A 25,219-nucleotide genomic window follows, 5' to 3' on the forward strand; every position below is an offset into this window, starting at 1 on the left:
AGTTAATGGCCAGATTTAGTTGCTTTTTATCAAATAATCAGTCCTTCTCTTTTAATAGAAATGATTAATGTAATAATGGTAATAATTAGGGTATGTGCCTCTTCTCCCAATCTGATTAAGTCCATTTAATCACATATAAAATGGAATAAGGAGATGATGGCTAAATAAACCTCAGGACGGGGAGAAATAATCTGTGCACATCTGTCTTTCAGGAATTTTTCAGATTGATGAGAAGGATGCTAACCAGCCATAAATGTATCTTAGAAGAGATTCATAATGCAAAAACATCTGTGACTAGTTCACTTTAAGATCCTCAAGATGATGCATCCCCCATTTTTCTCACTGTAATGGCCTCTAGCTATTTTTAGAGTTGTGGGCATAGGAGACACATTTAAAAATCAGCCACATGTTGTTTTTCTCAGGGCTAAGAAATACTGTTACCAATTTAGGGATTTATTTAAATATATAGAAATGAATTAGCCCTCTATATTTTATATCTGGATCATCACATATAATATAGTTTTTAATTTTTTAAAAAACAATGAACTACTAGAAGTTATTTTTAATAATAATTGGTATTCCATCTTCCTTTATACTAAGGATGATGCAATCTACATTTGGCTTTGTCTAAGCAAAGCTCTTGAATAATTGTATGGCAAGCTTGATAATTCCTTTGTTTAAGTAAGTTGTAAGTAAGTAAATAGGTATGTTAAGATCCCAAAGAGCATGTACAGGTGGCTCTGGTTTAATAACCACTCATTCAATGACACTTCAAATTTGCAACAGTACTGAATGAATAAGCGTTAACTTGTGACGGGTCCTCAAAATTCTGGCCATCACAGAATTTCAGGGTTATGTGAACATGATCTTGGTGTTCAGCAACTGGCTTGGATTTCTAGTCATTGCAGTATCTTGCTATTCTGTGATCACAATATGTGACCTTTTTGCCAGCTTCCAGGAGGTATAGTCAATGGGGAAGCCAATTAAAAGTTGCAATCTCATTATGCTGTGTCACATGCAAAGTCATGGAATCAATCATAAGCAAATCAATTACTCTCCACCTAGAAACTAGCAACCTACTCTCTAACGAACAATTCAGTTTCAGAAAAAAATTATCCTGCAACCTGCAACTCCTTCACTGCAAGAACATATGGACTACACATCTCAATCTGGCAAATCTATAGATGCTATTTATAGCCACTTCTGTAAAACCTTCGATTCTGTGGTTCATGACAAACTACTTCTAAAACTCAAATCCTATGGAATCTTGGGATCCCTTCATAGTTGGATAACTGTATTCCTATCGAACAGACAACAAGCTATCAAAATAGGGAGTTCAATATCTAATCCTGTTCCAGTTAAGAGTAGCGTATCCCAAGGCAGCGTATTTGGACCAACACTCTTCATACTCTATATAAATGACCTTTGCCAATGACCTTGTGACCAGTCGTCAAAATTCTGGCCATCACAGAATTTCTGATGGCCAGCATTACAAGAAACTGTGTTCTCTTCACTGATGATGTCAAACTTTTCAACACCACCGATAACACAACTACTCTTCAGAAAGACCTTGACTTTGTGTCTGAATGGTCAAACAGCTGGCAACTCCAAATCTCAACCAAAAAAATGCTCAGTCCTACACATTGGCAAAAAGAATCAGAACACCAAATACAAGCTGAATAAACAAGATCTTGCAGACAACCCTCACTCCGTTAAAGACCTTGGAATACTCATATCAAATGACCCAAGTGTCAAAGAACAACATTGCCAAAGAGTTGTTAACCTAACCCTAAGTAGTTTCTGCTTTGGTAATATCACACTACTAACCAGAGCATACAAAACGTTTGCCTGACCAATCCTTGAATACAGCTCATCTGTCTAGAATCTGCACCACATTTCGGGCATAAGCACCCTAGTAAAGAGATACGTTACTAGAAGAGCCCTCCACTCCTCTGCTCATAATAGAACACCCTACGTAACTAGACTTACAATCCTGGGTTTAGAAAGCTTAAAACTACGTTGTCATAAACACAACCTAAGCACAGCCCATAAAATCATCTGCTACAATGTTCTTCCTGTCAATAACTACTTCAGCTTCAACCACAATAACACACGAGCACACAACAGATACAAATATAAAGTAAACCGCTCTAAACTCGACTGCAGGAAATACGACTTTAGTAACCGAGTAGTTGATGCATGGAACTCATTACCAGACTCTGTAGTATCATCACCTAACCCCCCAAAATTTACCCTTAGACTATCCACTCTTGACCTCTCCTGATTCCTAAAAGGTCAGTAAGGGGCATGCATAAGTGCACCAGAGTTCCTTCCATCCCTGTCCTAATATTTCTCTTTTACTAGTATAATGTACATATAAATATTATATCTTTGTATACCACCAATACGTATGTGACAAAACAAATAAATAAATCACATGAGTTCCTTGCTTAATATTCCACATTGTCCTTAATTAACAAAAAAGAGCACTTGTACATGCTCTTTAACTGAGCATTGCTGGAACTGCTTTATTAACTGAAATGGTCACCTGACAGTGGGCTTTATGCCTGAATTGCTTAGTGACAGTAATTCTGGTATCATTTACTGTTGTTAAGTGAGGATCACCTGTAGTTAGAATCAAAAACTGATATGATTTTATGAATATATTTTGTACCCAAGTGTTCTCCTTCCTTCTTGTATCAGAGTCAGAGAATCTGTACGTGAAGTCTCTAATTGGCACACTGTAATTTATTTATTTAGGAAGAGAGCATCTTGTCATTAGAAAATGTAAATGTAAGCTGCCCTGAGTCCATTTGGAGAAGGGCGGCCTATAAATTTAAGTAAGTAAGTAAGTAAGTAAGTAAGTAAGTAAGTAAGTAAGTAAGTAAGTAAGTAAGTAAGTAAGTAAGTAAGTAAGTAAGTAACTAACTAACTAACTAACTAACTAACTAACTAACTAACTAACTAACTAACTAAATGTTGGCTTCTGCTTTTAAAGGCTGATAGAGCTAACTGGATGTTAAGGTGTTACATCCGAATAAGGCAATAGACACATTGTAGCCTGATTCATTAGGAATGGGCTGTAATGGTAACAAACTTGTAACAGAGCAAATATGATGTAGCAAAGTAAAAAGATGAAGGTGCGCGGCTGTGTTGTCCTTTTAAAACTTTTTTTCTTGTGGAGGCACAGCTTGACAGTCTCTTAAATTTCCTGGCCACGGCTTAGCCAATCCACGGCCGGTATGCATATCTAGTGTATCTACATAACATATTTACATATTCACTATTTACATATACACTATTTACATACATAACATAAAGCATTAAAGCATTCAATTCTATGTGCTATGAAAAATCAGACTTAGTAAAATCCCTTAAGTGGATATGGGTTTCAGGTCATACTTTGCTCTGTCTAAGTCCAAATGCAGCTCTTTTGTACCCTGATCAACAGCATGTGCAACTAAGTCTTGTTTATTTCAATAACAATATATAGTTTAAAGTTCATAATTCAAAGCAAGCATTTTTATAGTAAATTTTCTCTCTCCTGAATATCTGATTTTCTTACTATGATAAATGACAATTTACAACACTTTACATACTGTTGTGATTCCGTCTGAGGCCCCTCAGGGAACGGCTGATCCTCTGCCGGCTTCCTGCTCAGAGGGGGAGGATGAGGAACAGGAGGTTCAGGCAGACGGGGAGGAGGAATCTCAGGCTGAGGGAGAGGGAGGACAGCCAGAGTCCCCCGAGAGGGAGCTCTCCCCAGCAAGCAGCCTGGATTCCTTAGATGAAAATGCACAAGCAATCATCGATCTCCAGCAGAGAAGAGCAACACAACGAAGGGGACAATTAGCCAGGTACTTTCAGCACTAAAGAGGCAACAGCTGGGTTTGGGTGCGGTGCTCTCTGGAAAGGCTGAAAAGGCAGACCCACCCTTCCTGGCTTGTGGAGTATTATCTTTGGGAGTCCTGGGACCTGGCTGTGATCTTTGGCGTCTTGGAATTCTGGTTTGTGACTTTGAATACTGAAACCTTGGGGGGGAAAGGTGTGGGTCTTATTCTCTACAGTGGTGGGTGTGCCAGCAAGAAGTCTGCTGTATTGTCTGGCCATCAGGAGTCTGCTGTGAAGTCTCATAGCCTGCCTGTTGGGAAGAACAGGTTTTTTTCTGTGTTTATTTTTCAAACTATAAAGTGCTTTTGCTTTTACCAGCGTGTCTGGCTGCTTTTTCCAGTTGGTGTTGAATTCTGGGGGCACCCAGACAGAACACATACCAGAAACTAAAGTTTATAAAGCCACTTTTGCTTAACATTGAACTATATCACTGCCTAGAAAACAAATTATTTGCAGACATACCATTGGTTACAATCAGAGCTGACCCGGAGTGCTGGCTGCAGAATCTCTGGAGGATTTTTTGGCAAATCTTTGCTAATGGGTCTCCTTAGCCCCTGAAGAAATGAATCTTGCAGGTTAAGAATTCATTCAAGCAGAGATATTTTTGGAGCCAAGTGACTGGACTGAATTGCACAATATGAAAAGAAATGAAGGAATCACCTCTTGAACTACATACTACTTTACTGCAGTTTCAAGCCAGCCAGTATTGTGCATAATCAAACTCGCCTTGATTCTATACCAACAAGATAGGTAAGTTATTAACGTAGCAGTTTCCAGCCTGAAAAATAAATATTTGGGAAAGGTTTAATGATAGAACGTGTATTTAGTGAAAGAACAGAGGAGCCACGGTGGAGCAATAGTTAGAATGCAGTACTGCAGGTTAATTCTGCTGATGGCCAATAGTTCATTTCTCACCAGTTCAAGGTTGACTCAACCTTCCATCTCTCCAAGGTCTCTAAAATGAGGGCCCACATTTTTTTGGGAAATATGCTGACATTGTAAGCCCACTTAGATAGGGCTGTGAACTGAAGCAATATATAAGTCTAAATGCTATTGCTATTGTGCAAAATAGTCCTGGTGCAATCTTAGACACTTAGACTTCTCAAATTTTCCTCTGTTGCGAAAATAATATTCTTTTAAATGCCTGCTGTACTGACAGAATAGTTGCATGCCTGGGTATAAAATAGTTTGAATGGATTAAACCAACATCTGCACAGCCTGGGTTTAAAATCTTGAGAATATGGAACCCTTACCCTATAATTAGAGGAACAGATTATAAAGTCTAATAATGGGAACTACAGTTAGTCCAGATATAAGCAGCACCAAAAGAAGCTTAAAAACATCATGGAAAGACTAGTAGAAAGAATGCCTTTGAACTCTCTAGTCTCATTTTACATTTGGTTTCTTTTTCACACATCAACATTTCAATATATAAAATCATAAGGATACAAAGATTCAAGAATAGGATTTGATGTAATCCCTGCTGTTTTTTTGGAATCTGTGTAGTCACCGATGAAAAGAAAATGTTAAACTAGGGAGTCTCCGCTGATCAAATAAAATAATCTTTGATTTATCTGCTACGGTCTTCTTTGGCTGAATGTCTTTCAGATGTGTAGCACTTCACCTTTCATAATATGGTCAACTTGGTCAAAAAGCCTGGGTGGTCATGATTTGGGATGGGCTGATCAATTTCATGCAAACCTCAAGAGGATTTTATAAATTTCAGAAGGCAGAGAGTCTGTGACACCACTGACTCTCCTATGCTTACATGATTCTCCACATTCTCTTAATTATATGGTAGATTTGCTTATCTCTGACTCATGCTTCTCACTTTCCCATTTGAAGGCTGGAGTGGGGAAAGGGGTTATTCATAGGGATTTATATGCCGCCCCGAGTTTGCGGAGAGGGGCGGCATATAAATCCAATAAACCTAACCATTTCCATGTGCTGCTTGATCCCCTGCCTAGTCTTTTCTTTGCCTACATTCTACCTTCCATCTGTTGCGTAATATCATGACATCTATACACTTTTCTAATGACAGCTATGTCAGAGAACTATTCCCTACTCCCCACGCCTTAAAGCAGAGTGAAACCTGCTGGAAGATCCTTAGAGGCAGAATGTGAAGGACCTTTTGAACTCTACTGATAATGAACTCTACTAATCAACAGTTTGGCATGCAGACAAATTCACTCTGTTCTAACAGGATCAGAGCCGGGGTGGCGCAGCAGGTAGAGTGCTGTACTGCAGCCACTGAAGCTGACTGTAGATCTGCAGGTCAGCGGTTCAAATCTCATCAACGGCTCAAGGTTGACTCAGCCTTCCATCCTTCTGAGGTGGGTAAAATGAGGACCCGGATTGTAGGTGCAATATGCTGGCTCTATTAAAAAGTGCTATTGCTAACATGTAGTAAGCCGCCCTGAGTCTAAGGAGAAGGGCGGCATAAAAATCAATCAAACAAAACAAGCAAAACAAACAAAACAAGCAAAACAAACAAAACAAGCAAAAAAAACAAACAAAACAAACAAAACAAACAAAACAAACAAAACAAACAAAACAAACAAAACAAACAAAACAAACAAAACAAACAAAACAAACAAAACAAACAAAACAAACAAAACAAACAAAACAAACAAAACAAACAAAACAAACAAAACAAACAAAACAAACAAAACAAACAAAACAAACAAAACAAACAAAACAAACAAAACAAACAAAACAAACAAAACAAACAAAACAAACAAAACAAACAAAACAAACAAAACAAACAAAACAAACAAAACAAACAAAACAAACAAAACAAACAAAACAAACAAAACAAACAAAACAAACAAAACAAACAAAACAAACAAAACAAACAAAACAAACAAAACAAACAAAACAAACAAAACAAACAAAACAAACAAAACAAACAAAACAAACAAAACAAACAAAACAAACAAAACAAACAAAACAAACAAAACAAACAAAACAAACAAAACAAACAAAACAAACAAAACAAACAAAACAAACAAAACAAACAAAACAAACAAAACAAACAAAACAAACAAAACAAACAAAACAAACAAAACAAACAAAACAAACAAAAAAATAAATATCATCAGCATGTTCAAATTAAAGCTGTGATTTATAAGAGGACCAATTCAGTACTTTCATAGGGCTAGTCTGATTGGCATATTGAATAGTAAATAGATTGTATGAAATCTTAGTCTTTTGAAAATGATAAATTTACTCCACTACTTTCCTTTTTAATAAACTACTCCACAGATGATTATTTTTTATTTGCCTAAATAGATGTTTTTGTTTATTTGTTGTATTTAATAGCATATGAGCTTGCTGCACTCAGTAGCCACACTTTTCTGCTAGGCAAAGCTATCAGTTAGAAATTGCTTTTGACAATAAAATAATTGTACATATGGTTCCCCTTTAAGTCCACAGTTTGTACTGGCATCACAGTTGTTAAGGGAAAAAGACACTAAAGAAACTGTGACTATGCTCATCAGTCAGTAAACAAGTACTATCTCTGTTAGATAGGTGAACGGATGAGGCAGACAGCAGGCTTAGTGTCAACAAACAGCTCTTTATTCAGCCACTATTTACAATCCAATAACCTAACCCTAACCCTATGTACTTTAGTTCTAGTATCTAACAATCTGTATTTGTTATTTCAAAGTGGCCATGTCTAGAAGCTTCTGATTTTGATGTCAGAGTGGTAGGGAATATGTGAACATGTTATGTGGGCATTTCTAAACATGGTCATTAGAAAGGATTGAAAGGAATAAATGCCATTGTGGAAAATATGAATTTGTCTATGATTTTTCAGTACAGTGAATTAAGAACTTAATTCGTTCCATGACCAGGTTCTTAAGTAGAAACATTCTTAAGTAGAAGCAAATTTTTCCCATAGCAATCAATGTAAAAGCAAATAATGTGTGCAAACCCACTAGGAAAGAAATAAAAGCTCGGAATTTGGGTGGGAGGAGGAGGAGGAAGAAGAGGAGGAGGACAGTCACTGCCAAAGGAAGAATCTGCGGAGAGGGGCGGCATACAAATCTAAACAATAAATAAAATAAAATAAATAAATAAATAAGAAGGTGAGGTGAGCACCCCCTTTTGCCTGACGCTCCGAGAGGCAACCTTGCGCCGGATGTATGGGAGGCAGCACGAGGGAGTCACCACAGCGAAGTGGTTTATTCCCTCTCCAAGTGCCCAGAGAAAGGAAAATGCTTTGTTCACTCTGGGCTGCCAAAGCCTCCTTAAGTGGCACCGAAAGGCTCCTCTGGCAAACCAGAAAAGGCCGAGATGGCCCTGATTAAAGGGTGAATGGCAAGAAACTGGCCGGTCCTCCATGCCGCTCTCAAATTTCCTGAGAAATTTTTCCGGGTTCGGGTTCTTAAGTAGAAAACGGTTCTTAAGTAGAGGCAAAAAAATTTGAGCACCCGATTCTTATCTAGAAAAGTTCCTAAGTAGAAGCACCACTGTAATTTGCTTGGTTCTTTAAGGCTACCAAATACTGCAAACAGTGAGGACAATATGCAGAAAACAGTTTAGCTATTATTCTCTTGGTGTAGAACACATGCTTTACAAACCACAGCTCTCATTTTTTATAGCATCACTAGGCAGGATCTAAGATCAAGCATGCTATTTAAGTATCTGAGATGGAAAAACCCACAAGAAGTGTGCAGCCTTTGGAAACTAATACTAATAACTATGAACTTGTCCTTTCATTAAACCCTAAATCAATTGCCTCCTCTGCCTAACATTTGTGCCAACACTTCAGGATCTGGCAGCTTCTTTAATCTGCCATATGCTAATGCTAGAAAAGTCCAGACAACTTCTTTCATTTGCTGTCTGCTGCTTGCCAAGAAGCATGTGGGAACACCAGTGGCAGGGGATTGCACCACGAGTTAATTGACCCACCTTTTATAATCTTGGAGGATTGGGCCTGGCTAATGGGAGAGCAGAGGGGAATAAATCTGGCTTCTCCCACTTCCTTATGCCTCCCTCTGAATCTGGCATCAGTATGATGAATTAAATTGCTTAGGACAGATTGTTCCATGGCACTTTTCCAGATTTGGAAATATAATAATATGCTATACATTTTTACACTGCTAAATTTTGAAAGATAACAAGGTATTAAAAGATGTCTGGTAAGATTTACGTTGCTAGAGGCCCCATTTATAAAACAAAGCTTGTCCCTCTGTTTTGTTTTGAAGATTTCCTTTCTTTAGCAAGGGGCGTTCTTGGTAAGTAGAAGTAATGAGATTAGATTAAAGAAAAATACATTTTCATGTGGCTATCAGGAGGCATACCACAGCAGTGAGATGTGACAGATTGCATAGTGCTAACACATGGAATGCGGTGGAAGATTTTGCTATTTAAGTTTCTAAAAAGAACCTGAGGGAGTATTTGACTCAAAAGACTTTCAGTGAGGAAAAGGTCACCGCACTCCCAGGGGTTTTCTCAGGGTCAATTCACACATTATGTTTTGTAGACATATATACCCTAAAATGGGAGAGATGTGGTGGGGAGAGTGGGTATACCTCAAAATGTGATGAATGAGAAAACACATCTACCTTAAGTACCCATGTCTCTTCAAATATATGTTTGTCTTGCCTCAGAGGAAGCTTAACTATCAATAATTAATTTTTCCCAATTCTATCATCAGAGCCAATTCAGTGGTGAATCTGAAATGTGTCAAATTCTTAGGAATCTTGAATGTAACGGTGAGAATTGGTTTGTGTATTGAGATTCTTTTCAATTCTGGCAACTAATATAGAGAAATACTTATACCCTAAATGTGCATCAAAATACTAAGGTTAATAACTGAAAAGTGGGCAACAATATGTTGCCTTCCACTGTAGTCTCTAGATTAAAGGTCTTAATTTACAAAGAATAGATAGCAGGTTTTTTTAAAAAAATAAAACTTAAAAAAATAAACTCATGGCACACTGCCCAAGCAGGATTGGTAGAGTCCATATCTGAATATCACATATGTGATTATGGATTATAACTTGTTCTGTTTTTCAAAAAAATACAAAAAAACATTTTATGAAAGTCTAAGTTGACCAAAGCCATGTTGTAAGCTGCCCTGAGTCTAAGGAGAAGGGCGACATAAAAATTGAATAAATAAATAAATAAAACTAAAATGTTGTAGATCCATCTGGTGATGATTATAGCATATAAAAGACTATAATTTGGAATGTAAAAGGGGTAAATGGTAAAGTAGGTACATTAATAAATGAAAGAAAGAGAAATAAAGACCTTGCATGACAAAAACTAAGAGAAATATGAAGCATTTCATAAGTCTGAAAAATGTAGCCTGATTTTTGTGCAGGAGAACAAATAAAAGGATACATATTAGCAGAAAAGTGAAAGTGTAGTTAAGAATGATGACTGTAACAAAATCTGAACCAGGAAAAAAAAATGAATTGATGCCATTTAAGTTATTTTGGGTATGCATGAAAGTAGGAATCTATAGATTTGTGACAGTTGCATTTTAGATTATGGTGAAAGATGATGATAGAAGAACTAGACTAGAAACGAGAAATGGATTTTGTGGAAAAAATAATGTCGTAATGTTATTTGGAAGAAAACATTTTGGTAGATGGTATAAATGGGTTGATGGGACCAAGATGAGGTGATACAGAAAAGATAATTGGCTCATTCAGAAACCCAAGAATGAATGAAAATCCTGAGAATGTGTTGAGCATCTGCTTAAAAATATAGGTTTTGAATACAGAATTTAAGTAGTATACACATAGAAAAGGAATGAATGAAAAGACATAAATGTTTTGATTGTTTGAAAAAGGAAGAGCCTTAATAAAAGATATAACAGTGATGTGTTGCTCTCTGACAATTTTTGGGGGAGGATAGCAAGAGTAGATCACAGGGAAAAAGTAAACATGGATGAAAAAGAAATTTATGAAGGAAAAAAAACTAGAATACAAATAGAATAACTGCATGAAGTACAAATCTTGTTTTTAAATATACTTATGCAAAAGTATTACTGTCGCAAAAGAATAGATGGAAAATAAGTATCAGTAAAAGAATAAAGAATTTGCTTATAAAAGAATAGAAAAAGAAGTACAGAGAATAAACAAGAAATGTGCAGTTCAGCTAAGGGGAATTACGAAAAACACTTGTGGAATGATGAAATGAAAGAGGCTGTGGATGACAAAAATGCTTTTAAGAGAATAAATGCTGAAAAATGAGTGTAGGATAAGATAATAGTACAGAATAAAAACAATAATAGCAAAAAATATAGACAAAGAGAACAAGAAACAGGATTAAAATCATGGAAAATTTCTGATGGAAATAAGATTATTTTGGAAGTTGAATTAAAAAGATTAAATTAATGTCTCTGAACCCATTTTTTCAATCAATTAAAGACCTATTTACACTTGCTACTTATGAGCAACATCGTCTACAGATGTTTACTGTTTTAATTTAATATGTACTTTTTTTGAAGGGGCTGAATGTTCCACTGTGAGTGAATTTATTTATTAATTTAATTTATATGCCACCCAACTCTTGGAGAACTCTTACACAGAGTCCCTTCCTCTGTTCCTCTATACATATAGTTCTGGAATATTTTTTTTAAAAAAATCATCTAATCTAAACCAATATTTATTTAATGGTGGAAATCCAGATTAAAAATATCTCAAGCAACAAGCTGTCTAGTTTTGAAGACTTCTAAAAAGAATGAATCCATGCTTTTATTATTAAACCATTAAAAAAATACCCTGTAACATACAAGGTATTTTAAGAATGACACAAAAAGATTGACTACTAGTAACTAGATCTGAGCTAAAAACCAGGAGAATAAACCTTAGTTTAGTCAACAGACAGAGCCATCTTAATGCTAAAATGATAATGTTACTATTGTGGTCCATATACCAGTTAGGAGTGTGTATATTTTGGCATTCTCTTCAGAAAAGTGGTTGTAAATAGTTTGACTTATTTTGGAAAACTCCTGCCAAGTACAAGTTTGTGTGGGAGATTGGCTGCTGGGTAATTTATTATTTTTTCCAATATTTGTTGACCTAAGGTGACTTTTCCATATGTATCCATTCAGAGGATTACTTCAAGATTTTACAGCCTGAGAAGGAAATGGCACATTGCATCTGACCTCTTTTCTCTCCTCTTTTTTGTTATGAAACAAATGGAACAAAACTGACCAGAAGTAAAAGTATACAAGGGCAATCCTTCTTGCTTGATTCAGCATACCCAGACATAGCTTCCTGCCTGTGATATTTGCCAGAAGAAGAGATATTAAGGAACAACTACAGCAATTTAAGTCAATGACTTCTACCCAGTGTCAAAGAGCATGCATGAGGTCAACATTCATGTTAGGCCAGTGTTATTTTATACAGATTTTCTAATCATTTTTTTTCAGCTTGAAAGAAAATAAATTACTTGGTTCTGTTTTCCAAAAGAAAAGAAAGTTTTGGAGTTTTAATACTGAGAGAACGCCAGTAAGAGAAAGCATAAGCTGTCGGTCCATGCTCAAAAGGGGGAGATTTCTCGTATTGAAAGGTTTGATGAGAGGCTCACCAGCTTTCCCATCTCCCATTGCAAACACATACTGGAAATGTTTCTTCTTGGCTGTGACTTTGACAGTTGTGTGAATGCCCTGTGAATCACTCCATGAGGTTCCTGGACCTCATGGGCCACAGAGAAGGAATTAGGATTTCCTTCTCTGCGTGGAGGTGTTTTGCACATGGATCATCTGTAAGCTCACAGTGATTATTCAGATAGCTGCCAAATCCACAACTGTTTGGAGACCCATTGCAAGACTATCCACTCATACATTCCTTCAAAATGTGACTGGGTTTGAATGAACGCTGCAAACAGGAGGCCATGCAGGGAATGATAAACTATCTGGCAACTTTATGAACCAAGACGTTCACTGAGTGAATGGCTGTGAGCACTTGGCTAATGGCCAGGGTTAAATTGAGTGCTAAACTGAATGTTGAACTGAGACAATTTCTGATATAATATGCCAAGGAAGCTAATATTCATAATTCCAATAAATGGGGGATTATTTCACAGGAAGCAAGCATAAGATCAATCTGCATTTAGAGGTAATTCTCTCTAGGGAACATTTATATGAATTGTAATGTGATATCAATGCTTCTTATGATGTGTGATACTGAATAGAGCCCAGACATCACACCAGTCTTGATTAACCCTTTAGCCTACTTTTTCTTAAGAACTGGGGATCCCAAAAGTATAAGTAATATAAACAGGCAATCAAATAGTGCACATCTCATGGCTGTTATTTATTTATATATTTTTCACCTGTGTTCCACCTTTTATTATTTTTACAAATAATTCAAGGTGGTGAACACATCCAACACAGTGACTGGTCCAAAGTCTGCCAGCTTGCTTTCATAGCTAAGACCGGACTAGAACTCATGGTCTCCTGCTTTCTAGACTGATGCCAAATTAGGTCTCAGGATGAATCCAGATTAGTGGACACAAGATATATTGTATTAATATTTTTATTACAGCTAAGTTGGACCCATGATTTGAAGAACCTGTAAGAGGGTGGGATTTTTTCCACAACCCATGCTTCTCAGTTAATGTTATCTTAAAAGTTTCAGTAGCGGCGTCTGAATATGTTGTTGGTTCATGTTTTGGCTAAAACCCAGATGTGATTCTTTGGTCTTTTTTGGTTCAATTCAATACAACCTACATATTCTTCCTTGGTCCATTTGGCCTCACTTTCCTTTCCAGGAATCAGACTCTTTGCTGTTTCTACAGTTTTACATTCCTTGACATTTAAAGTAAATATTCATTCATTCATTCATATTTTGGAGTTTGTACTCTGGTTTAAATGAAATACATGTAAAGCTTTGGTATGTAGGCATGTGTTGATACTCCCATGGCTTATGTTCTGAGAAATGGAGAAACATATAATGACTTTTTTTACTGTACTGACATAGAATTATTATACAAAGTCCAGTTGTTTTCATTTTATTTTAAAAATCTGGGCATCTTGCTCTGTAATAAAACTATTTCATTTTTACAAAAGACTTTTCTTTTCCTGATTGGCATATCTTGCCTGAGGATTAGTTCTGTGATGGCAATAAAGGACAGAAATGTTGGACATCTCAGCAATTATATTTTATAGTGTGGTTATGAAAAGTTTATTTGTTTAATTTCTTGAGGGTGATGTTTGCTGGAAATACATTCATTCATTCATTCATTCATTCATTCATTCGTTTGACTTCAATGCTGCCCAATCACGAAGGATTCAGGGTGGCTTACAACAGTGTAAATTACAAAACAATAAAAAGAAGTCAAATATAACTCTAAACTGTAAAACATTAATTAAAAGCCCTAATAAGCTAACCCATCAACATCCATACATAACTTTCATACAATCTGGCCATGATAGTTATTGAATCAGGCTTCCAGGCCTGCTGGCAAAGCCAGGTCTTTGTAGCCTTATGAAAAGCCAATAGTTGCAAACAGGTCTTGCACACTTTGGCCTATTTCTTCTGTAGCTGGCAAGGTTTTCCTGAAGGCCTGTGTAGCCGAAGAAACAAGAACATGACTTTTCTGGAATTTTTATCAGTTTTGCAAATTGGAAACAGGTTAAGGGTTTAACATAACTTATAGCAAGGGTTACTGGCAAAAAACAAGGACTTGCAGTCCTCAGATTAAGCTTGGCAGTGGGTGGAACACTCACAATGGAACCTAGAAATGAGCGTCAAGCGACTATGCTCCTACTTTTTCTCTTACTATTCAACTGTAGTAGTCCAAAAGATAGGATTACTAGAGCTGGGTCACAAAAACTTGGCCAAGTTTTTATTGCTATCATCTGTTAATTTTTTTTCTTTTAATTGTTTTTAAATTGTAGTATTAATTGGATTACATTATTGTTCTGTTTTTATATATGCTGTGAGCCGCCCTGAGTCCTCGGAGAGGGGCGGCATACAAATCCAATTAAATAAATAAATATAAATAAATAAATAAATAAATTTGATGGTCTCCTGGATTTTTGCAGCCCAGATCTGGTAAGCCAAATTTTCGCACATTATTTTGGAAACGTTCTTAGGAAGAGACAGAAGCAAAGTAATTTTGCTTGTGAACAATTTATGAATGGGCCACGTTTTAAAAGATCTAAGTAAAGTTTATAGGGAACATGTAGCTAGTGTTTACTTAAATCTCCTTTTCTGAATATCCCCAGTGTTGCCTAATAAGTGAAAAATGTGATGCAAAGTCTTTCAAGGATGGGTTTAGCAACTTGTGTAAAAGTAGGGATGTTCCTGCCTTGGTGTGTTTCATTTAGACTTTTTTTTTTTTTTACCAAAGATGTGGTTCCATTATTATACCACACTGGCAAAATGTATTTTGGCCATAGAATTTACCATCCCGAAAACTTTTGGCAGAATGTTTAAAAATAAAACAAATAAATTTCCCAGTTTAAAAGAAGAGGCAACGTTCTAGCCCTTAGGCTGTTAGGAACAGTTTGAAAATGTTTCAGGAAAATGTGGAAAGGAAGAAGGCCAACTTCATCAGCAATACCAGTGTTTCCTGCTGGAGAAAATCTTTTCGTTGGAGCAGACAGGCCTTGAAATAAAAATTTCTCATGAGAAAAAGAAGCTTAGAAAAAAATTAGGTGTTTTCCAGAAACTTTTATACTTGAAACAGATGTGTAGAATAAAATCCTAAAAAAGTGTAACTGCAAATGCTATCAGTTATTTAACATAAAATGTGGATAAGCAATATGTCTTTATAAGAATTACTCCTAACGACAATCAATATGTGAGTTTAGCCATATTTTAACCGTGAACTCACAACTTCTTGAAGCTGAGTTTGAGTCCAGTATCAGCAATTAGGGGGCTGATTTTAAAGAGAGAAACAACGCAGCAAGAACAAACTCTGTGATTACATTCTTGCAATGTGGTCTTATTTTGAGTAACCATCTCTCAAAAGTTGCTTTATTTAATTAAAAGGACCAAGAGACATAGGAATTTGAGCCAAGTCAGAGGTAAGATAGTGACCATTGTTTTTAATGCTTTGAAAAGCTGTTAGAGAATGTTCCCCAACTGTGAGACAGCTTGTATTTGGAGATCTGTTCAAGTCGGGTGTGAAAATGTGTTTGTGATGAAGTTGTCCATTAGCAGCATTATTTGGACAGCAGGCTTATAGCAGGTACATAAAGCGTCTGGTAATAATCTCTCCCACCAAGGCAATATCTTTCTCCTTATAGTAATTATTTTTTAATGTTCAGCTCTCTCTTTATGCTACAATGCAGAATTAATATGCAGATCAGTTACCTCTTTGTCCTTTTGGATGATGTATTTTCTTCTTTTTGTAGTGGTGAATATGTAAGATGGATAACTTGGTTCAAGAACCTGGCTATGAGTTCTGGAAGTAATCTTAGCCAATCCATGATTTTCTGGAAATGGTCCAGAATGATTTCATACTGGAACAGAATGGGGATATCGTAATTCTGTTCTCACCTCATTGAACATCGGAAAACCATAAATGCCTACACCTTTAAAGGCGTAGGCACCATAAATGCCTACACCTTTAATGTTTAATATGACATTTCTAAGCAAGATATATCCATATGAGGTGATCAAGCATGACTAAACGTACCAGGAAAGGAAATTTAGCATGCTTTTAATAAAATATTGGAATAAAAACTAAGTTGGTTGAAACTTGTCTGTTTCACCTGAGGTAAATAAAAATATATTCCAAATTCTGCCTGGGCTTCATCTTTCTCTGATGCACATCCTGTTGCTTGTATCCTAAGATTTTTATTAATAATGATTGTTTCTTCATTGCTTATTTGACCCCTATGACAATCCTTAAGTGTTGTACCACATGATTCTTGACAAATGCATCTTTTCTTTTATGTACGCTGAGAGCATATGCATCAAGACAAATTCCTTGTGTGTCCAATCATACTTGGCCAATAAAATTCTATTCTATTCTATTCTATTCTATTCTATTCTATTCTAGAAACATAGAAACATAGAAGACTGACGGCAGAAAAAGACCCCATGGTCCATCTAGTCTGCCCTTTTACTATTCTATTCTGAACAGACTGCTATCCTGTTCAGATGGCTGGCTCCTATTGTGTCACACTGCCTCTTCAACATTTCCATACTTTCATGGTTAATATTTTTCTGTGCTGAATTGCATTAGCTTGGTCCTGGTGTTTATTTCTCATATAAAATATTCCAAGTGAATCATAGGGAAATTTTCTTCCCCATTTATTGGTAATGGTCTTAAGCTTAATGGCAAATATGCTAAAAAATTCCCATTCCCATGCTCTGATTTTTGTTTTTCATATCTTTTAAATGTTTTATGTCATCTACGTGTTTTGATTTCCAAAGAGAATTGTATGTGAATTTCTTTTCATTTCCCTAGAGCCCTGGGATTACATTAGAAATGCTTCAAATATAAGTGCTTGACTGGTGATGAATGAGATAGGACAGATTCAGAGGTTCATATGCTATTCTAACTGCCCATGTCACAACTAACATATGGACATAAGACCACCTGGTTTTGGTCAGAAAAACAATGCATGGGGGATAAGCTTCCCAGAGAGAGATTGTCATTGGCTCAGTATGTAACTTCTTTTAGTAATGAAACAAGGTGTGCCAAGAGGCACTAATGAATCATCTGTCAAAAGATTCACAGCTTTCTTTCAGTTTTTATGAAAAACTTTGAACTGTAACAATTTATGACTTTATAACATGTATACAATTCATTAAGAAAGAATCAAGAGCTTTTCAAAGACATCATTGGCAAAAGAAGCTTAAGTTTCACCTCAATATTTGTATGTTAATAAAACAATAATACAGTACTGGAATATATTGTATTATTTTTGCAATGGGATTATTTTTTATTACTAAAATAGTTTATATGGTAAAGGGTACAAAGTTATTATTTAGAAAAGTTAGGTTGTATTTTAAGTTTTTTTAATGATATCTTTCTGATTGATGTGATTTTTAAAATTTTGTTTTGAATTTTTATTATTAGCAGCCACAGGCTGGCTTTGCCTAAAGCAATGATTATAAATTCATTAAATAAATACATTTCAGTTTTATTAATGCTGATTTAAGATTTAATATTGTTGAACTCACACACTCACTTTTAAGAAGAATGTAGCAGATTTCACTATAGCTTTTTGCAGCTATAATAAGTAATAACTGCTGTTCTGCTGTTCTTAATGCTGCCAAATTTTTGCTTTCATCAGCAGTATACCGTAACTTACATCGATGTACTTGTTTGACAAATAATTACATCTTTAGCAAAATGATAAAAATTCAGAAATGAATATAATAATGAAGAAATAATATAATAAAAGAATATTAATTATTGCATAGTTAATTACATTGTGCTTATATATATTTTATAAATTATTACTGCTACAATTTTATTCCTTTTTTTGTCTTGTCTATAAACCAATAAACATAAGTAATGGAATGTTGTTATGGAAGCAAATGAAAAATAAAGCATTACAACAGATTCAAACAATGAGTGAGTAATCTAATATAGAAGCTTTGATGTTTTCTTCCAAAATCTATCTATAATGAGAGCTTGTACTATATGATTAATTGGATAATATTACCTAGTTGATTATTGTTCTCATGTTATTTAGTATTTTGGGGAAAAATCATGATATGGAATGTTTTAAGTTAAGAGTATAATAAAAAATAGTGTTAAATTACATATCTGTTGTTCTGTCGGGCTCTCTGGTAGAATCCTCCCAAAAATTCACAGGTACAAATTTCAGACACACACACGTTTGAAAATTCAAAACAATGTTCTTTATAATGAAAATTTACTTAAACCAAGCCCTCTTTTGGTATAGCAAAGAGCACTCGTCTCCAAACAAACTGGTAATTTGTACAAGTCCCTTATCAGTTCTGAGATACTTTGCTTGCAGCTGTGAGGCAATTCACAGTCCTTCTTCTTTCACAAAGTGAAACACACTTTGCCCTGGTTTAGTTTCAAAGCGGGGGAAAATCAGCACACAAAAGCTCAAAGTCAGTAAAGTAGTAACGAAACATAAGAATCAGATAATCCTCCACAATGGCCAAACCCACCGGCTGCTATTTATAGCAGCCTCACTAATTACCACAGCCCCACCCAACCACAGGTGGCCTCATTTTCTTTGATAATAATCTCTCAGTTGTTGTTGCCTATGCATCGCTCTCTGCATGCGTGGCTGTATCATTAACTCTTGTTCTGAATCCAAGGAGGAGCTAGATAATTGATCTCCTTCTGAGCTGTCTACCACACTCTCCTCCTCCCTGTCACTCATGTCTTCTTGGTCAGAGGAGCCTTCATCAGCAGATTCCACCGGGGGGGAGGCAAAACAGGCCTGCAGCATGTGGATGTCTCTCCCACATCCACAGTCCTTGGGGCAGGAGCTGGGCCAGAGCTAACTGCAAAATCTGTTGCTGAGCCTTGATCACTTTAAGTTCTCACTTAGGCCTAAAGAATTTGGTTCATGAAATAGAAAGTTCCTTCTTCCAATATGTATTTTTAAAATCTTTTAATTCCTATGGATCTCTTTTGATTCCCATTAATGAACTGGCAAAATTTGAAGGTGGGTTTGAAGCCGCTCCTTTATCCCACACCTCCAACAATATTTCTCCTCCTTGTAACACTTGTGCTGCACAGCCGTTGCATTGTCTGGTGCCATCTGTTTAGAATTTAGAACCAGAAAGGCATGAAACCATGTTAGTATTGCATTTTAACACACTATAAGCTATTGTCATATAATTAATTTCAGTTAATTTCTTTTTTGGCTTTCTCTAGCAAAAGTATTTAATTTTAGATTTAGCCTAGTGATGGCAACATTGTGTTAGATGTGTGTTTCAAATAATTGCATTTTACCACTGATGCTTTTCTTTGACTAGTGCACTGCACTCGATCACCATTGTAAGATTTTGGTAGCCACGGCATAAATCTGACAATATCATGCTTACGAGCACCACAAAATTAGTAGTAAAATCCAAAATATTTTACTACCGGTTTTGTGGGCGTGGCTTGGTATATGACTTGGTGGGTTTGGCAGGGGAAGGATATTGCAAAATCTCTATTCCCAGCCAACTCTGGGACCAGCCAGAGGTGATATTTGCCAGTTCTCTGAACTAGTCAATCTTTCTACTACCAGTTCTCTGAACTATTCAAAATTTCCACTACCTGTTCTCCAGAACCTGTTACAGCCTACTGGGTTTTACCCCTGCACAAAATAGTCAATTTTCCAAACAGCTTTCACTTGGCCTGGAAATATGCCCATTTTACTCCAACACTCTGCAGTCTGCATTGGTTGCCGATCAGTTTCCAGTCACAATTCAAAGTGTTGGTTATTACCTATAAAGCCCTTCATGGTACCGGACCAGGATATCTGCGAGACCGCCTTCTGCCGCATGAATCCCAGCGACCGGTCAGGTCCCACAGAGTTGGTCTTCTCCGGGTCCCATCGACTAAATAATGTCGTCTTGCGGGACCCAGGGGAAGAGCCTTCTCTGTGGTGGCTCCGACCCTCTGGAATCAGCTCCCTCTAGAGATTAGAACTGCCCCTACCCTCTTTGCCTTTCGTAAACTCCTTAAAACCGACCTCTGTCGTCAAGCATGAGGGAACTGAGACATCTCCCCCTGCCTATGTAGTTTTAGTGCATGATATGACTGTATGTATGCTTTTTATATTGGGGCACCTTGCTTTTAGATTTTTTAAAATGTACAATTGTTATTTTAGATTTTAAATTATTAGATTTATCAATATATATTGTTTTTATCACTGTTGTGAGCCGCCCAGAGTCTGCGGAGAGGGGCGGCATACAAATCTAATAAATAAATAAATAAATAAATTAATTAATGTTAAAGTCTTAATGGTGAAAAACTTTTGAAATCACTAATCTTAAAACCTGAAGTTTTGCAAGATTTTTGAGCAAGGCTAACATTTGGCAGTTTTACAGAATTGTGGTAGGTAGATAGGTAAGTAGATTGGTAGGTAGGTAGGCGGAGATAGATGGAAGTGGATTGCAATAACCTCTTAGAAAACAAATACTTGAACTACGGAATTAGAATGATGGCTTTAACGCCTACCCAATCAAAGGAACATAAGGTCATATGGTATTCAACTTATTCTCATTTTAAAATAAAAATGTTTTGTGGTGATATTATTTTTGTAATTTTTATAAACTGTTCCCTTGACTTATTACACCAATTCATTGTTTAATAGGACAGGTTTTGGTATCTGAAATGTTTAAAAAAAATGAAAAAAGGAAGTCTCAAACTTCACAATGAGTGTGAAAGAAAGAACAGCTTCAATAGATACTTTTCTTTTTGCTCTCTTTGAAAAGAGAGAAAATGGTATTACTTGATATATTCTTTAGTTGCCTACTATAAGTGGGCGGGGGAATAAAAGGCTGCATATAATGGCAGCAGAGCATTGAAACTCTGCTAGGTTAAATAAGCAAAGAATAAGGCAGCCTTCTATGTAATTCTGTGGCAAGCACGCTTAAATGCTCTGAAATGCCCAATATAAAGAGGCAAGACTCTGACTTAGTGATTGAATACAAACCATGTATGCAAAAATTCCAAGTTTAACCCCATGCACCTCAATAAATATATCATGCTCAAAACCTGCACAGCTACTATTCACAGTACAGTGGTACCTCTAACTACAAACACCTCTACTTATGAACTTTTCTAGATAAGAACCGGATGTTCAAGATTTTTTTGTCTCTTCTCAAGAACCATTTTCCACTTACAAACCCAAGCCTCCAAAACTGTAACCAGAAAAGGCGGGGAGAAGCCTCTGTGAGGCCTCTCTAGGAATCTCCTGGGAGGAAACAGGGCCGCAAAAGGTGGGGAGAAGCCTCTGTGGGGCCTCTCTAGGAAACTCCTGGGAGGAAACAGGGCCTCCACCCTCCCTGTGGTTTCCCCAATTGCACACATTATTTGCTTTTACATTGATTCCTATGATAAAAATTGCTTCTTCTTACAAAAAATGCTTCTTCTTACTTCTTAAACATTAGACACACTTGTGTAATGCTTTCTGATTTGGGACTAATTTGCTTTTTTAATTGTAGATAATTTTTTTCCAGCTATTGCTGAGACCCAACCCTAAATATCATTACTGCACAGAGCAACTATGAACTCTTCTTTGCAGAATCTAGCTATGCGGCATTTGCAGTATCTGTTTATGAAGGCCCTGAGTCCTCCAATCCAAGCTGGTCATGAGTCCTCATGATCAGAAAGGAGTAGTAGAGAGATTAAAAACAAACAAATAATTGAGTCTTGCCCCACTGATCCTTGTGCCCATTGGTTATTCTTTGTTCCTATTTCCTATGTTGATTTTGACATTGATTTATGTTTTTCTCTAATTTAGATTTACTATTGCATCTCCTGTCCATCCTGCTCTCTGTATTATCATGATTGTAAAAATGGAAATTTGAAAAGGCCATTGCCATGTCTTAAATTCCTAAGAACTGTCTGAAGTTTTCTATTTGCAAATAAAAGTAGAACATGGACACAGTGAGGAAAGCAGGATGGAGCTATTTGACAATTGGTCAATCATTTTGTTGACTTTATGAAAAAAACGATACTTTCCCCCATAACAGTGACTAAACAAAATAGAACAAAACAAAATAAATATAGGATAGCCAAAACTTGTCCATCATGGCAATATAGCAACATTTTCTCTTGTTCCGGAAATCAATGGCCTATTTGGAGGCAGGTGAAGTGGAACACACAATTCTGGGTATGTGCAACATACATTGTATTCATCTCTCTTCACCAATTCACTTCATGGTTGAATCAGCATGAGTTCTTCAGAAGGGGCGGCATACAAATCTAATAAATCATTATCATTATCATTATCATTATCATTATCATTATGTCAGTACAACACAGCAAATGAGATCACTATGCTGGATTTCATATTTTATCACCAGTCGGGCGCTTCCCAAGCACCTAGGACTGCATGATGTAGCGGCGAACTATGTTTGCCGATCCCAGTAAACCGGCCTTTTGCAATTAACAGATGGAGATTTTGTCAATTCTGATGGTTTTCAAATGTCTGCTGAGATCCTTTGGTACTGCGCCCAGCGTGCCAAGTACCACTGGGACCACTTTAACGGGCTTATGCCAGAGTCGTTGCAGCTTGATTTTTAAATCTTCGTATTTCACTAATTTCTCTAGCTGCTTCTCCTCAATTCTGCTGTCTCCTGGGATTGCGATGTCGATGATCCATACTTTCTTTTTCTCCACGATCACAATGTCTGGTGTGTTATGGTTCAGAATTCGGTCAGTCTGAAGTCGGAAGTCCCACAGTAGTTTTGCTTGCTCATTTTCGACCACTTTTTCGGGCTTATGATCCCACCAGTTCTTTGCCAGTGGTAAATGGTAGTTCCGGCACAAGTTCCAGTGGATCATCTGTGCTACAGCATCATGTCTATGCTTGTAGTCAGTCTGTGCGATCTTTTTGCAGCAGCTGAGTATGTGATTGATTGTTTCATCTGTTTCTTTACAGAGTCTGCACTTTGGATCGTCTGTTGATTTTTCAATTCTGGCTTTGACAGCATTTGTTCTAATGGCCTGTTCTTGTGCCGCCAGTATTAGTCCTTCTGTCTCCTTTTTGAGTGTTCCACTTGTAAGCCATGACCAGGTCTTTTCTTTATCCACTTTGCCTTCAATCTTCTCCAAGAACTGTCAATGCAATGCTTTGTTCCGCCAACTGTCCATACGACATTGAGTTACATTTTTTCTGTACTGGTCCTTAGTTTGCTTCACCTTGAGAAGCTTCCTATTGTTGACCTCCATCAATGCTGACTCTTTGCTTCCCTTCACATAGTCAGCTAATGCATGCTTCTCTTCTTCTACTGTCTGCTTCACTTGCAAAAGTCCTCTGCCGCCTATTTCCCTTGGTAAATACAGCCTGTCAACCTCACTGCGGGGGTGTAGTGCATGATGGATCGTCATTAATTTTCTGGTTTTCCTGTCCAGGTTGTCCAGCTCTGCTTGAGTCCAGTTCACTATGCCAGCTGTGTATCTAATGACAGGTATGGCCCACGTATTTATAGCATTGATAGTGTTGCCATCATTCAGTTTGCTCTTCAAAATTGTTATTGTTATTGTTATTGTTGTTGTTTTCAGCTCAGTTTATATTCCTAAAAACTAAAAATGATGTGATCTTATATTATTTTACTTGCTTTTCTTCCAATTTGAGATTTTCTCATCAGAATGAATACTATAATAAAAAAATAAAACTTTTAGTTTATTGTGTCACTGAGTGGGAGATACTGAAATGAATTTAAAAAGAGAAAGAGAGAAATTGTGTGCCTTCAAGTCAGGTCTAGTCTCTGCAGTTTTCTTGGCAAGGTTTTTCAGCAGTGATTTGCTCTTGCCTCCTTTCTAGCGATGAGAGAGAGTGACTGGCATAAGGTCATCAAGCAGGCTTTGTGCTTAAGGTAAGACTAGAACTCATGCTCTCCTGGATTCCAGCCTGATGCCTTTAACTACTCCATCAAACTGGCTCAACATATACTGGAGCAGTGGTGGGTTCCTATGGGTGAGTTAGGCGATTCCACATCAGTAGCGGCTGCCAGATTGTACAATTTGCACATGACCACTCTCGTCGCAATCCATCTGGCAGTACCATCTCTTTTTTGAATTTTTTTGGCTTCTTTGTTTTCTGCACATGCGCAGAAGCCAAATCTGCGAGAATTCAGTGATTTTTTTTAATTCCACACACAAAAAATGGCCAAAATGGCCAAAATCGCATGCTTCTGAGTGTACCCTCATGAGATTTTGGTGCATTTTGCTTCCTGGGCATGAATGAGGAACATGTGTACAGGCGCATACGCGGGCGTGTCCGAATGAAGAAGATGCAGCATACTGGTTTGAAGGTAAGTGCAACCTAACACTGTACTGAAGCACCATATCTGATAATTACTCACTGATTGTAAAGGTATATACTGTCATGTTTGCATGGTTACAAAGACATAACAGTCTGCACAGGGAAGTATTAGATGAATAACATCTGGCAACCAAGAATAGTTATTTGATCATTGCTGGAAAATCAGACTTCAGCACAGCAAATGCTGAGCATCAGACATCTTCTTATATCAATAATTTGATTTAAAAAGATTAAAAGAAGAGCTGTGTTTATTTCAGCAGATGAAAAAAACATAGGGGAGATTAAACATGAGTCGCAGCATCCTGTTTGTTGCAGTAGGTAGAGACCCCTGATCTAGAGCTAGTGCACTGTTGACTACATTCCTTCCTACTGGACCAATGTAGTTCAAGGAATTAAATTTTGGTAGGTACTAAAGATCAAAAT

The sequence above is a fragment of the Erythrolamprus reginae genome, chromosome 1 (genome assembly GCF_031021105.1).
Source record: "Erythrolamprus reginae isolate rEryReg1 chromosome 1, rEryReg1.hap1, whole genome shotgun sequence".
Lineage (NCBI taxonomy): Eukaryota > Metazoa > Chordata > Lepidosauria > Squamata > Dipsadidae > Erythrolamprus > Erythrolamprus reginae.